Source organism: Thermobia domestica, chromosome 18 (assembly GCF_964235325.1).
Source record: "Thermobia domestica chromosome 18, izTheDome1.hap1.1, whole genome shotgun sequence".
NCBI lineage: Eukaryota > Metazoa > Arthropoda > Insecta > Zygentoma > Lepismatidae > Thermobia > Thermobia domestica.
In genome coordinates, this window is record NC_137471.1 from 13662956 (window position 1) to 13677760 (window position 14805).

At 38.3% G+C, this 14805-nt stretch overlaps 1 protein-coding gene across 2 annotated transcripts in view; it reads left to right on the forward strand.

Moving 5' to 3' along the window:
• Positions 1-6158: 6158 nt before the first annotated feature.
• The window catches only part of LOC145674829 (uncharacterized), a 34665-nt gene continuing 26018 nt past the window's right edge, over positions 6159-14805 (forward strand). Inside the window, exon 1 of one of the 2 annotated variants that reach the window (XM_081745052.1) lies at positions 6159-6261. The gene's annotated coding sequence lies outside the window, so the exon portion shown is untranslated. Of the gene's footprint in view, positions 6368-14805 lie in introns of both variants that reach the window. The other variant, XM_081745053.1, reaches the window with a different exon arrangement.

A 14805-nucleotide genomic window follows, 5' to 3' on the forward strand; every position in this document is an offset into this window, starting at 1 on the left:
TCCAACAATTGCGGTCGGTAGTGGTATCCAGAACGAAGAAGCGAAGCAAGTTTCAACTCGCCTCGCTTATCGGCGTGGCCGTATCACCTTCACTTGTTAGTTGATGTGAGCAGTATTCGGCTGTCTAGAATAGAGCTCGAAACGAACATTTTCGGGCAATGATCGTTTAGGATTTCAAAAGTGGTTTGAACGAGACACAGAGCCTTGACCGTTTGCAGGGGGCATTTGGGAACCTTGCTTCTTCCCGTGCTAAAATTTTTCGTTGGTTTGGTGAATTCAGAAGAAGCCGGACATCGCTTAAAGATGAAGAGAGAGCTGGGCGTCCGGCAACAGCTGTGTCAGATGAAAACATTGCCGCTGTGGAACAAATGATTCGAGAAAATCCTCGAACAACTTTCAAGGACATTGAATCTACAATGAACATTGGATCGCCAGCAGGAACAAAAATTCTTCATGATCATCTTCGGCTCAGGAAGGTTTCATCTCGTTGGGTGCCTCACACTTTGACTGAACAGCAGAAGCGCATGCGTGTGGAATGGTGTGAAGAAATGCTTGCAAGATTTGATGGATGCAATTCTCGACGAGTCTCTGACATTGTTACTGATGATGAGACTTAGATCTATCAATTTGACCCTGAAAATAAACGTCAGTCTACAGTTTCGATCTTTCCAGACGAAAATCCACTTATGAAAGTGAAGCGACCGCGAAGTGTGGGGAAGAAGATGGTCGCAACTTTCTTCTCCAAATCTGCCCATGTTGCAACTGTTTCACTTAAAGAACAAAGGACTGTTACTGCTCAGTGGTACACCACTGTTTGCCTAACAAAAGTGTTCCAGAAGCTTCGGGAACGGCGTCCAAGAACTGGATTGCGTAGAATCCTGCTTCATCATGACAACGCGTCCGCAGACACGGTCAACATCACAATTCAGTTTTTAGAATCTACGGAGATCAAACTTATGACTCATCTGCCGTATAGCGCTGACCTGGACCCCTTTGATTTTTTCTGTTCCCCAGGATCAAAGATCGCATGCGTGGGAAGAGATTTTGCAGCCCTGAAGAAGCTGTAGTGGCTTACTAGAATGAACTTTCAACATTTGAAGAAAAAGAATGGCAACACTGCTTCCAAAAGTGGTTTTCGAGGATGTAAAAGTGTGTACAGTGTAATGGTGAATACTTTTAGAAAATGTAAGTGTTAAATTGATTTTAAATATGTAAGTTATTTCACATCTCAAAACCTTCGTAGTGACCCTTGTATCCCATCAAATGTTTCAGCAAAGTGGAGTTTGGACGTGGAGGATACCAAGTTGCATGCAACTTTTTGCGTTGGTTACAACATTTGATACAATTTTTCTTAAATAAAACATGTTCTATCCAGTATTGCATCAAAGAAAACAAACGAAAACCACTGTCCGGTGGTGCTAAACGTGGACACGGGAGGACTAGTTCGAGAGAATAATGGTCCAGGAAGTTGGAACGAAATACATAGTTCTGATTGGTTGGCGTTATCCATTTCTTGCGACTGAGTGTTCAAATAGCAGAAATAAAACAATTGCTGCTGTTGACCCTCGTGGTCGGGCATGCTAACGCTACGTGCTAGCAATGAATAACGCTTTTTGGCGTGAGTTCAAACCCGGCCCAAAGAGATTTTTTAAAATTTTCGTAACACATTTTTTTAAATTAAAATAAAATGAAAATAATACTCAAAAAAGTTTTTATTTACTTTTGTACAGATAAGTAGTGGTACTGGTAGGAATGGTTTAGAAGCCCCGCAGGGCTCGTTTTGTTCCACGTTGACTCCCATGATATCAATTTTGTGACCAACTAAAAACAGCTGGTTAGGATTGAAAAGCGCTATTTACGCTAGTTCTATTCTATGGCCGGGTAGCCAACTTGAAACGTAATTACTCCAAATTGTATCCGTAGCTGACATTAAGGGAAAGGAAAGAAAAAAAACTGGGTCGCCGATATTATTCCTTTCTTACGCTATAATTATAGACCAGTAAGCACAACGCTATTTAACTCCAGACTCTTGCACACTAATGGCATCGTCGACACTGAGGAAGAAAAGATGGGAAAAGAAAAAAAATCATTTCAGAACAACACCACATACCTTGCAACTCTGTTTATTTAACTCTCTTGTAATAACGTATAATATTGGAATTATCGTTAACATTAGTGATCATGGACAGCTAAACTCAATTGTCAGAAAAAAAAATCATATGTATTCAGTCTTTAAAGATTCCAGAAAACTTCTAGCACCAGCACAACTCAAGATGAGTAACAACAATATTTAAACAGTATCCTCAATAACAGTAAAAGAGTTATTTACATTCCTTGACTAAATGTTAGGACATAATCTTCGGTAGGCTACTTCACAAAGAGAAAATTACCAAATTACATTACTATTCACAAAACATCTCACAGCAGAGGGAGTAAGCATGTGGCTGTGTCGACTAACCTTCCTCCCTAAACACATAACGTTTCCACTACTTCTGCAACCAGCTGTTAAGAGGGCATTTCCCTCGACATAATTTATCATTAACAGCGGCGGTAATAACAATACATACTGCAGAAACATTATAGGAAGTACAAGACCAGCCAGTAAATTAGACTCTACCCCTGACACCATCACATCAAAGTGCGAGTGTTATCGTATACCCACCGCCTTAAACGCGCCTCACTGAACTAGTGAACGGCATTATAGCTCAAGATATAACATGAAGACAACTCGAGGATTTACATAGATTTTCTGCGTGGCGACTTAATACTTGGATTGTAAACTATATATATATTATAATAGACAATACGGAATGCCCGCTACTGGACACACATGAGCTAGCCATCGCTAATCAATCTTTACTTTATCAAACGGAGTACTGGAGAAAATAGACAATACGGAATGCCCGCTAGTGAACGAACATGAGCTACATGGTAGCGAGTGATACATTGTACATCTACACAACTCGGGGAAATGATTCCATTCAAAGCAAGAGAGAAACGGTGTTGATATCAGACTACCCCGCTGGCGTATGATTCGACTTACTGGATAGAGACTCACTTTCGTTTACTCGGACATGTTACGGACAAGATTTACTTTAGACGATATTATAGACATTGTAGAATTGATGCGCATATAATATGTAAATACACTGAGGAACCAATGATTAGTAAATGTATGTATATTGTTTTTATTTTATAAAACGATGTGAGACAAAGTAAACACACGATGGTAATAATATGACATTTAAATATTATAAACAGAGACAACTTGGACGAATTATATGAACGGTGGACAAATTCCTTCGCAACTTCCTGGACGACATTACTTCTTTCGCAGGATGGAATAGAGAATAATGAGACATAGTTACCTGGAACGGTGACCAAAGCTCACCCAACCTTTTTCCCGCTCTACAAGTAGACAACATGGGCCCCACGGGCCAGCGCAAAGGGCTCCATTCGGGACAGCATCCTAGGGTGGCGACCGGTTCCGATGACTTCTTCAGCATCTCACCATATAGCAATCGTAATCTTAACCTCGGCGCAGGTTGATCAAACGGTAACCTCCTCTTGATTAATAGCAAGCAAGTACGTTTCACCAATACTTTCACCAGGTAGACAAGATTTTCACTGCAAAGCTGCTGCAACGCTCACGTTCACAACAACGACCGCAGTCAGGAACATTTAAGTCCCACAGAAGCAGGTGGAATCAGACGATGAGTAACAGAGGACGGAGTCCCATATTAAGGAAAAGACGGAGGACGGAGATTCGCAACGTCAAGAGGAAAAGGCCATACACCAATCGAATTTGGTCTCAGAGGCAAATTCAGAGAAGGACTATCGAACTTCCGCTTTCATCACAGCAGTGATTAGCGAGTGTCACACCAATCCCAGCAATATTCTGGACACGCACAAGTCGAGTGTTTATGGGTGAATTTTTCTTATAATTCACTGCACGTACACTAATCCAACATGCTGTTCGACCACGGCAGCTCTTAGAAAGACATTTGTGATAAAGGACGATCACTTCCTACACGATTCACAGTAATTTCGTGTCCAAAGACATGAACAAACTAAGCCTCCCTCTCAACTTCCGCCATATTTCAGTACAAAGAGCTGAGACAAAGGGGAGCACGCTTCCGCAGCCCGCTCGCTCCTGATTGGTCGCTCCTTACTACGCATCAGAGCGTAGTATCGAAACAACAACTTTAATAATAAAAAATATATGACTAAATGAAAATAAAAATTATATAAGTAAACGTTTATATATGTATGTCTATAATTAATCCCTATGTTTAAACGAAACGCGAAATTTCACATTATTTCAAACAGTCAGCGCTATCTTCAGAAACCGCTCAGCGCAAGACATAGACATACAAAGAAAAGTAGCATATTCTGACTACATGCACTGGTCCAATTGTCGACTATCTTGAATCCTTCATGAGAGTCGAGAATTGAGAAAATATAAAAGAAAATAACATTAACTAAGAGCTGATTAAACATTCCCACAAATAATCTCTTTGAGAAAATGTAACGCTCAAAGAGGAACGTTACAGTCCTACCAAACTGAAAATTGCTGGACGTCTCCAACTCGTGCAGAGTTAAAACTTTGATTTCTTAACATTTTTTCCTAAAACCACTTGAAGGGGGTGAAATCAGGGTCTGCAGTAGCAACATTTTTGGACATTGAAGACATGTTTGGGAAGAGGAAACAACTAATGTACAGGTCTAAATTTGTGTGTGCATGTAGTCCGGGGTTATAAGTTAATACACAAAAATTTACAGACCTGTAGCTGTTCCCAAAGGTCTGAGAAAATCGTAAAGTTGGTTAATTATGCCAAATTAGCATATTTCACTATCCAATATCTCCGATGGGCCTGAATAAAAAATCTGAAATTTTGGGAATAGTTCGTCCTTTAGTATACTATAACACACAACAAAGCGCGTTTTGTGTTTTTGAGCAGAAGAGGGCCAAAGTATTATGAAATGACTCTAGGAGGTGTTTCGTGCATAGAATCTTTTTTGGACATTGAAAACATGTTTGGGAAGAGTAAACAATTCGCGTAGAGATCTGAATTTGTGTGTGCATCTAGTCCGGGGTCATAAGTTAATACAGAAAAATTTACAGATCTGTAGCTGCTCCCAAAGGCCTGAGAAAAAGTCGTAAAGTTGCGGAATTATGCCAATTTAGCACATTTCGCTGTCCAACATCTCAAATGTGACTGGATAAAAAAATCTGAAATTTTGGGAATAGTTAGTCCTTTAGTACTACATGACACACAAGAAGCGCGTTGTGTGTTTTTGAGCAGAAAGGGGTCAAAGTATTAAGAAATGACGTCATACTCTAGGAGGTGTTTTGTTCATAAAATCAACTGGAAATTTGTTGTTGTGAAGTAAAATAAAGTAGGATGAATGGTTAGTCCAGTCAAGGCTCTCAAGCTCGTTTTTTCCCTCTAGTTGTGACACTGTCTTGTCACACCCACAGCAGCACTGATGAAGAATGCTGCTATCAGCAGAAGGCGAGGAAAATTAAAGTGCACCTTTGACAAAAAGTCCGTAAGTACTCCTTGCTCTTGCTGCTTGCTATATTAATGATACTCAATCATGTTTATTCTTGTTTTAACTGTCAACTCATGCAGGAGACTTTTATCCTTTCGTTTGATTTACATTCTCAAGTCAGCGAACATTTACTCTCTGTAAACACTGACTGTGGAATGCAAACGTCATTACTGCATTCAACATCTTCATCAGACACGTTGTCTTCATCAGACATCAGTCAGAGTTAGTGTCTGATGAAGACAACGTTAAGTTGTCGAAACCGTTACACTGTAATTTAGTTTTTAATAAACAAGTGTATATCCTCTGGTCAGAAGTGTTTATTATTTCTTTAGTGAGTTCCAGAGTCGTGATGGATAGAGTTGCATGTGCATTTAAGTAAAACAATTCAGTGTCAGTCTCAAGGTACTTTTCATAACAATTTAAGTATTTAAGCATATCACTTTAATATAACTTACGTTTGTTCCATCTTGGTTGCAGTCTGTACTGTAACTATTGATTTTTTTCCTACTATTTGATACAAGTGACTGAAACCATTTAAAAACAATGATTGTCGACATGGATTTATGTCCGCGACATAAACATACCTTTCTTAGGTGTTAAAGAAAAAAAAAAAGAAAATTTGTTTCTTTAGAAGTTGATTCAACGAACCTTATCACCTAGGAAAAGATATCTTCTCTAACGTATATTGCTCACATTAGTAGTCAGGTAAACCAAGAAATGTGAAAAACTAGAATTTACTTTAGAATTTCTCTCTTTCGACAAAAATACTAAATATTTAGTTCGTTCGTGGCCAACATTACTTTATAGTTTGGTATGATCTACCTACTTAAATGGTATTCATAAATTTTTCGTAAGCTGCTTTATACTAATAGATACCAGGTGCTGGTTTAAAATATTTAAAAACAAGATAATAAACGAGAATTGCGTTATTCAGTACGTATTCAATACCATACAAGTTGAGTTTAAGAACATCACTAGAAATATTTTTTTAAAAATTATATCCTTTTTATTAATTATCTTCTTATGCCTCTGCAAAGTATTTACAACGGGCGATTCAAAAATAACCCACTTGACATACGTGAAGTTTAGGGGATGATACAGTACGTGCCTGATGTAGGTAGAAGTACATTTTCTGCTTTATTTTTATGTAGATATGTTGTCGATTTAATATCACTGGTAATGAAGATTGCAAAAGTAAATTTAATTTAAAAATTATAAAAGATCTCGCTTAATAACATTTGACGGATGGACGACGCCATGTTGATTTTTTACATTGTAGTGGGTGTGTGCACGCGAATGTAGCTGAAGTTGTATTTCTCGAGTGTGGCGGAATACTTAAACTGGTAAGTAGTTCGTTGCTTCATGCAGAAAATTATAAAGCATTGATTATTTTTCGTTGATTTTTTAATACTAAACGGTAGTACGTGTTGTGAAGTATGAGATCCTTATTTCATTAAAATGAAATGAAATCTTTGTTTTACGTGCCACGGTTATGCCGGTTAGGCTAAAGGAGACGGTGGTGATAGGAGATGAGTGAAATGGTGGAATGAAGAAAGTGGGAGGAAACGGGAGAACCCGAGAAAACACAGGAGCACGGTGTTTGTCCACAACAAAGCTTACACGGCGCAAGTTGGGATCGAACCTGGGACCCCAAGCACCGGAGGTGAACGCTTTAGCACTGAGCCACCGCGCCCCCAACGCTTATTTCATTAAAATAATTTTTAAAGTGTAGTTGCATTCAGTATTTGGAGTGGCCTTGTCGTATGTATACCTAGGTATGTGGCCACTGATCACGCTTGTCAATGTATTAATCCGAAGTGTGTTAAATAGGAAAGAACATTCCAGAACTATTTAGTGTGACGAGTAGGAGTGGTAAATTGAGATCGAAACTGACAGGTGGGATTATCATGCGTATTCCAGCTTGTGACGGGTGCGAAATCAGTGAGTATAAACTTGTGGAAATGACACCTGACAGAGAAGGAAGTGGAACTCTCACATTATTACAAAATCATGGAATGCTTGCACTAGGGAAATTGTGTAAGTCTTGTGGTAAGGAAGATGATTTCTCAAAAGAAAGGAATGGGTTTCGCTACCAGAATTGCACTGTAATACTTAGTGTAGAGTAAGGATGCTTTAGTATAAATAGTGTTGTTTTTGTAGAAGTATTAGCAGCAGGAATGGGTTAGAAGCCCCACAGAGGTTGTTGGGTTCTGTTCTCTACATAAGTACATGTAGTATAGTGGTAATAGTAGTAGTAGTTGCAGTAGTAGTAGTAGTAGTAGTAGTAGTAGTAGTAGTAGTAGTAGTAGTATAATGATGTATGTATGTATAAATGGAGATTCCATATCGCTGTGCTAAGAGTATTCTTGGTTCCTTACTTTGTGGGAGGGAGTAACTTGGTACATTGTTGATTGCCAGCATGTCATGTTACCACTTTTCCATAATAAGGTACCGATAATACGTATGCTACAACGATATGTTATCTCCACATATGCTACAATAGCCACACCAGCGTTGTAAAGTATTACCAATTTCTGTAACCCCGAAGATAAAATTCAGGGTGAGAACCAAAAGTAGTTGTTGAAAAATACGAATCTTCGTCCAGGTTTACAGTAGTTTATTAAATTAGAAAGAAATTCATTGTTATAACGCTACCCCTTTCTGCCTCTATTTTACGCCACTGCTGCTTTTAACTGAATAATGTAAAGTCATTGCCACTTACCTCACTTCATCGCCTCACAATTCTTTATCACCAATTGAAATCTTATAATGCTGGGACACAGCCCTCTGACGTAAGACCACTGTTGCCACTATTTTTTATCCAACCTACGTATATTAATTCTTCTTAGAAGCGCTTTACTTAAACTAAATATATAAGTTCTGGCGCTTGAGATCCGGTTTCGATTCCTGGCAGGAATTGATGTGGTTCGTATCTTACGTCTCTTATATCCTCGCTGCTGAAGCAGATACCAAATTCCAATCCAACCAAGAAACGAAATATAAGTGTAGAAAATAAAACCCCTGTTCAGAAAGTCCGGTGAATGTGCCTATATTTTGACTGGATTATTATCTTACCTGAAACTGCAGTTACTGTCTTTCGATCGAATCTCATTGATAATCATGCACTTCTGAGAACGGCTGTACCAGTCCTGGAAACTTCTGGCGTACGTCCTTACGAACGGCTTTCAGCTGGATAGTTGGCAGTTCTGTAACATTACGTTGAATGTCCGAAGTGTCCGACAATCTCTGGCCATTTAGGGCTAATTTCAATTTTGAGGAACAAGAAAAGTTCGTGGTAACAAGTTTGGGGAGTAGGGTGGGTGATTGAGTGACAGTTCCCTTGTTGACTAGGAACTCCTGGATCAGAAAGGTAATGCGTGTCCGGGTATTGTCGTGAAACAGGTCCAGTCGCATTGCTTAGCGTATTAGGGGCATACCAGCTTGATTCGTTGCAGCAGATGTTTCATTATTTCCACGTTCGTAGCAGTATTTAATGTGGTGCCCTCAGGGAGATACTGTTTATGGATGAGACACTCACATTCGAAGAATACTACTAGCATTGTCTTGATGCGAGATTTCACACTTAGCATATTCTTGGTTTTCTGCGTCCCTGGACCCCATCACTCCGTACTTTGACGCTTGCCTTCGGAATCCTACTGCAGACACGAGGTCTCGTTGTTCATGAAATTTTGGTTTCAGGAAATTTTGGACAAGATTCAGCATATCGATGAAATCTCCACAGGCATCAAGCGATGTTGCATTTGTTCCTTCTTCAACACTTTTAAATCACTTTAATGATATAGCACGTTCTTCGTAAATTAATGTCGGCATTAGTCTTTTCCGCTTACAAGTTTGAAACACGACAGAAAATTAGTTCGCCATTCCATTTTGGTATTCATTTTTTTTATTTCGACCGCGCGCACTACACCGTCTCTATACAATGTGCTGTGTACACACGATGAGCACACTCACAATACTGCTGCTTGTGAACTTGTTCACATATGTCTTGATCAGTGTCGGCCGATGGATTGTGGTTTTGGGTTTTGAAGTACGAATGATCAGAGACAGAAGATATAAACTGGACTCATTGACTAATAAGCATAACTTTAGATGCAAATGCTATGTGACATGTGAAATTAAATAAAATTCTGTTTAAAAATTGAAGAAATAATGCAGAATACTTTATCCGATTAATCACATTATTTAATGAATAAGTCCGTTCTTCTCTCTTTGATTAGAGTAAATTTGTCTAGTACATGCTGGTTGAACTCTGGTATTCGCATTGTCACGTCTCTTCCGATGGAAAGTATAACCAATGGTGATAACCTTTCTTGGAACATTCAATTCCTTGAAAGTGTCAATTTTTTCGATGTGAAAAAACGCCTTTCTCTTCTTGCTGATGTTATAGGTACAGTTAATATTAATTTCAGAAACTTTGTAGAGTCACTAAATATTTTTTCTAGATTATTGCGAACAATTCGTTCTAGCAAACCCAGTCGCTGAGAGTGATCCAAACTCCTCTGCAGCATAGACTGAAGACTGCTTGTGGCAGAGATTAGTGTTATAAAAAATATAAATTGAACACACTTTATTCATAGTTTATCTAGGAAAATTTAAAACAAATTGTAGAAATATATCTAAGGCAAACAACAATCCTGCCATAAGATGTTCTGTAAATTTAAACAGGATTTTTGGAACACTTCTGAACTGCCCTTTGCTTGTTTTGTCTAAGCAAGTTTTCCTCCGTGGACAGCTGGCCAAATTGCTTTTTATTTCTAAGTTATTTACAGAAGTCATGGTGTAGAATTCATTCAAAATTTGTATTTTATTTACAGAATTAGAGCACACACAACTCAAGTAAATTTAATAAATAAAAACTGAAACGGCTGATTCAGACAAAAGAGGTGTTAGAATTGCGAATATCACATATACACCAACCCACACACGTGCGTAAAAGAAAAACTATATTCCCAATCAACCGTCTCGGTTGTAAGCAATGCACGATAAACACAATATACTCCCACATGAGGCAAAATAACGCTTATCAATGTCATACGATCTGGAAAGCAAACTTCGAAACCCGTCAAATGTAGGGCCAGCATGTAACAGAAGCCAAAATCAAAGAACGTCGAAACAAACAGCATTGCAAGTTCTACACCCAGAAATGTTTACTGGGAGGAGTCCAAAGTACTTGATGGGGTCCAATATGTCTATGTAATATAGAACCTAACCTGTCTTATTCTGTACCCGAAAAGATTATGAGTAATTCTTAATTACTGTCACCTATATTTAAAAAAAATGATATAACGATTATTATCTGTATAAGAAAAGAAAGAGTATTTGATAAGGCGTAAAACAAAATATTTAGCCTACATGAATCTTACTCTGTTAAACAAGTATAGTTCGTTAAGAAAGTCTACCAATGTTAGTCCAGTTTCGATATTTTTGGGAGGTCCAGACCCGATGGACCCCCTCGTGGCTGCCCCCCTGAGCATTGCTAACTAGTGCCAAATTCAATGTGGCGTTTCCCATCATAAAGTTTTATGTAGAAAGTTATCAAGAGTAGAAAATACATTTACTTTATAAAACAAATATGTATATACTGAAATATTATCTACAGAGGGGGGATTCTATATTGACTTACTAATATTTGGTTCACAAATTACTGGACAAGAAGCCTTCATTATCTATATAAGCTAAGAATTAACTTCTAAATGCGTGCTTACTTTCATTTGTTTTCTACTCTATTACATATTTTCTTTCTTATTTTGTCATTCTGTGATCACTTTTTTAATTGTCATTATATATATTGGCTTGCTTCAATATAGTCCCGTAATTTAAAAATATGAATGCATAAAAATAAATTCCATTTGTAATCGGTAATGAAATAAAATTCAGAAATATTATTTATCGCGAAAAACCGTCTTGTTCACTGGAAACGTGCCGCATTGTTGCAGAAACATTGCAACGACCAGAGCCTTTAATTTCTGAGATAAGGAAAAAGAGACTTAACATTCGCTCCAATTGCCGCGCTGTAGAAATCTGGTCGTTGAATGTTCGTTGTAGCACAATATAAATTAGAGATTCCGTGACGGATTGTTTTTCGCTTTTTAAAACTGATTAATGGATTTTACGGTTATAGAAGTATTGTTCTTTACTACTAAGGCTAATAATATTCTTCCTTGAAATATATTGGTCGTTGCGCAACGCTGCAACACTAAGATTAGCCGCCACTGGTCTTGATCTGTCCGGTATGGGATGCAGTGGTGGAGCACAGTTACGACCGTGAGCACTATGACATTATTCGCTGGACTTTCTAGACATAGATTGTATTAATTTCAAAATACGTACAGTCTTGGGAAGTAACGTAACGCAAGTAACGCGTTACTTTTAAAGTAACTTTTCCTAGTAACGCGTTACATTTATTCCAAAGTAACTGTAACGTTAACGCGTTACAAAATTTTAAGTAACGTACCTAGTTTGCGTTACTTTTTTCGCGTTACATTTCGGATGAGTTACTACAATATATGTATATATTTTTTTCGGAAACAAATGTTTCTTTCCTATAAGTGAATTTCTCAGAATGAAACAATCGAGCATGAACTACGTATGTCAGTGACCGACAGTCACAGACTCAAAGAGAAACAGATAAGTTCGTAGTACCACTTGCTGTTTTTTGAAGATGAGGACAGCCTTAGGGAAATCACGTGTACGGATTGCACGCACTTGGAAGATTTTGTCGTAGATTTTGACAGCTCCATATCAATACATTCAATGAGTGAACTAGGAGTGCAATGATACCGGTAGTCTATTTTACTTTGATTGGTGTTGTTTTTATAAAGATGGAGAACGAAAATATTTTACCGTTCGAATCGAACATTTGAAAGAATACTTTTTTCTTAAGAGCTGAGGATGATGGTGCACAATGTGACAATCGCCTAGAAGCAATTATTATTACATATGTAAATTATGTACAATCAACTCGATATTAAAATTTGAGTTAGCCAGAACACCATTTCTTTTTTTTTTTTTTCTAAATGAACATCTTTACTTCGCGATTCAACCAGCGTCGATCGCAGGTAACGGAAGGCCAACTTTTCTGGACAATAGATCCCGTTTCTTTCTGTCCTCGTGGCCCACACACAGGCTGAGCAATTAACAGTTAAAAGGCCGGAAGGGGCCAAGTCCGGGCTATACGGTAGATGGTTGAAGGTTTCCCACTTGAATTGCTGCAGAAGTTGTTGTGTTTTCGCAGCTGCATGGGGCCTGGCACTGTCATGAAGGAGAATGACGCCTGTAGACAACAGACCTCGCCGTCAATTTTGTATTGCCCGCCGTAATTTCTTTAATGTTTCACAATACGCATTAGCATTAATTGTGTCTCCACGGGCCATAAAATCAAAGAGCTGTCACCTCGTCGATCCCAGAATATGATTGCAATGAGTTTCCTGGTGGACGGAACTGTCTTGAATTTTTTTGGTTTGATTGGTGAATGAGCGTGATGCCACTCCATAGACTGCCACTTACTCTCAGGTGATGCATAAGAAACCCATGTTTCGTTCCCTAGGAAAGAGTCTCCTTCATCGGAATAACGTCCCAGAAACGTCAGTGTTGCAGCCATACGCTTGGTTTTGTGCTCATCTGTGAGCATGCCAGGGACCCATCTTGCACAGATTTTTGAATAATACAGATGGTCTTTGAAAATTTCATGAACAATTGTTCGAGACACATTAGGAAAATGTTCACAGAGCTCATCAATTGTGACGCGACGATTGTTCCTCACGCATTCGTCTACTGACCCCAGCAGTTTGTCTGTAATGACAGATGGTCTCCCTGAACGCTCCTCGTCGTGTGTAGTCCCCCTCCCCATGTTGAAGTTGCGACACCAGCGCCGAACAGATGACTCGTCCATCACATTGTCTCCATAGACGTCCTTTAATTGGCAATGAATTTCACAAAGTCGAAAGTTTCGTGCATTAAGAAATTTAATCACGGCCCTCACTTCACAACTGGCGGGATTCTCAATTTGTTCAATCATTATAAACGAGCACAGACACAACACAGGCACTGCTAGCGTCACGCAACCTCGCACAGAGCAGAAAGACAAGCCACTGACGCTGTCTGACATTGCCCAGCGGCTCCCCGAGTCGTCAGCGCTTCATGCGGCACAAACGGGTACTACTTTCCGGATAACCCTCGTATAACCTTCAACCAATCTACGCGTACTAACCTCTCGGATACATCTACGGTTGCGCATAAAAAGTTAGCAAACCGCATACATATTTACATACAGTGCATTATAGTTTCCTTATAGAGAATTCGATTGTTGACACCTCTTCGTAGTACGCACCTCAAAGGTAAGATCCCCATTGCACATACTCATATTTCCTTGCTTATTACAGTATTCTATCAATTTAATATTACATATCTTCTATAAATTTTATAATTATGTGAACCTGTATTGTAAATCCTTACCTTGATTTACTTGACTGTCAACATCGTCATTTTTTCTTTATTTTGATCTACCTCTTCTATTCCGTTATTTTAACGAGAGATACGTGAACAAATGTACTGTAACCAAACCTGATCGTCGAGCGGAAAATCCTCACTAGAGACTACATTTGGTTGGTTTGATTCAATTTTAGCATTCCTTTCATCACTAAGGATCTATAAGATGTAGACCTACAGTTTAATGTGAAATTCAATTCAATCTACATGTAATATTTTCCATAAGTAGAAGCTTTGCTTTGTATATACTTAAACACAAACAAACTATTTGCTGAGCGAAACAATATATTCACATATAAAAAACTACATACGTTTTACAGTTTCGCCAACTAACATTTTGGCTTCATTAGACACTGTGAGATACATGGGAAACGTGCAGTCTTATATACAAACAAGAGTTGAGACATCTTGCTTCTGATTGGCTCTTGGCAGCAGCCAATCCCCTTCCAGTATTCTAATTTGTATTTTCCTATACCGAGGCTTCCTATCTGTTGTAAATTACTCACACTCATAAATAGGACGATCTTAGCACAACTAATCTAAACTAACAAATAATTGACATAAATAATTAAATAATTATATAAATATATATAAATACACATAAATAAATAAATATATAAATAAAAAGATAAACATACAATAACGCATACGCTTAAATAGACGACACACACATACAGCATATACACATATACTATACAACCACACATATATCTATATATAAATATACCATTACATATATAC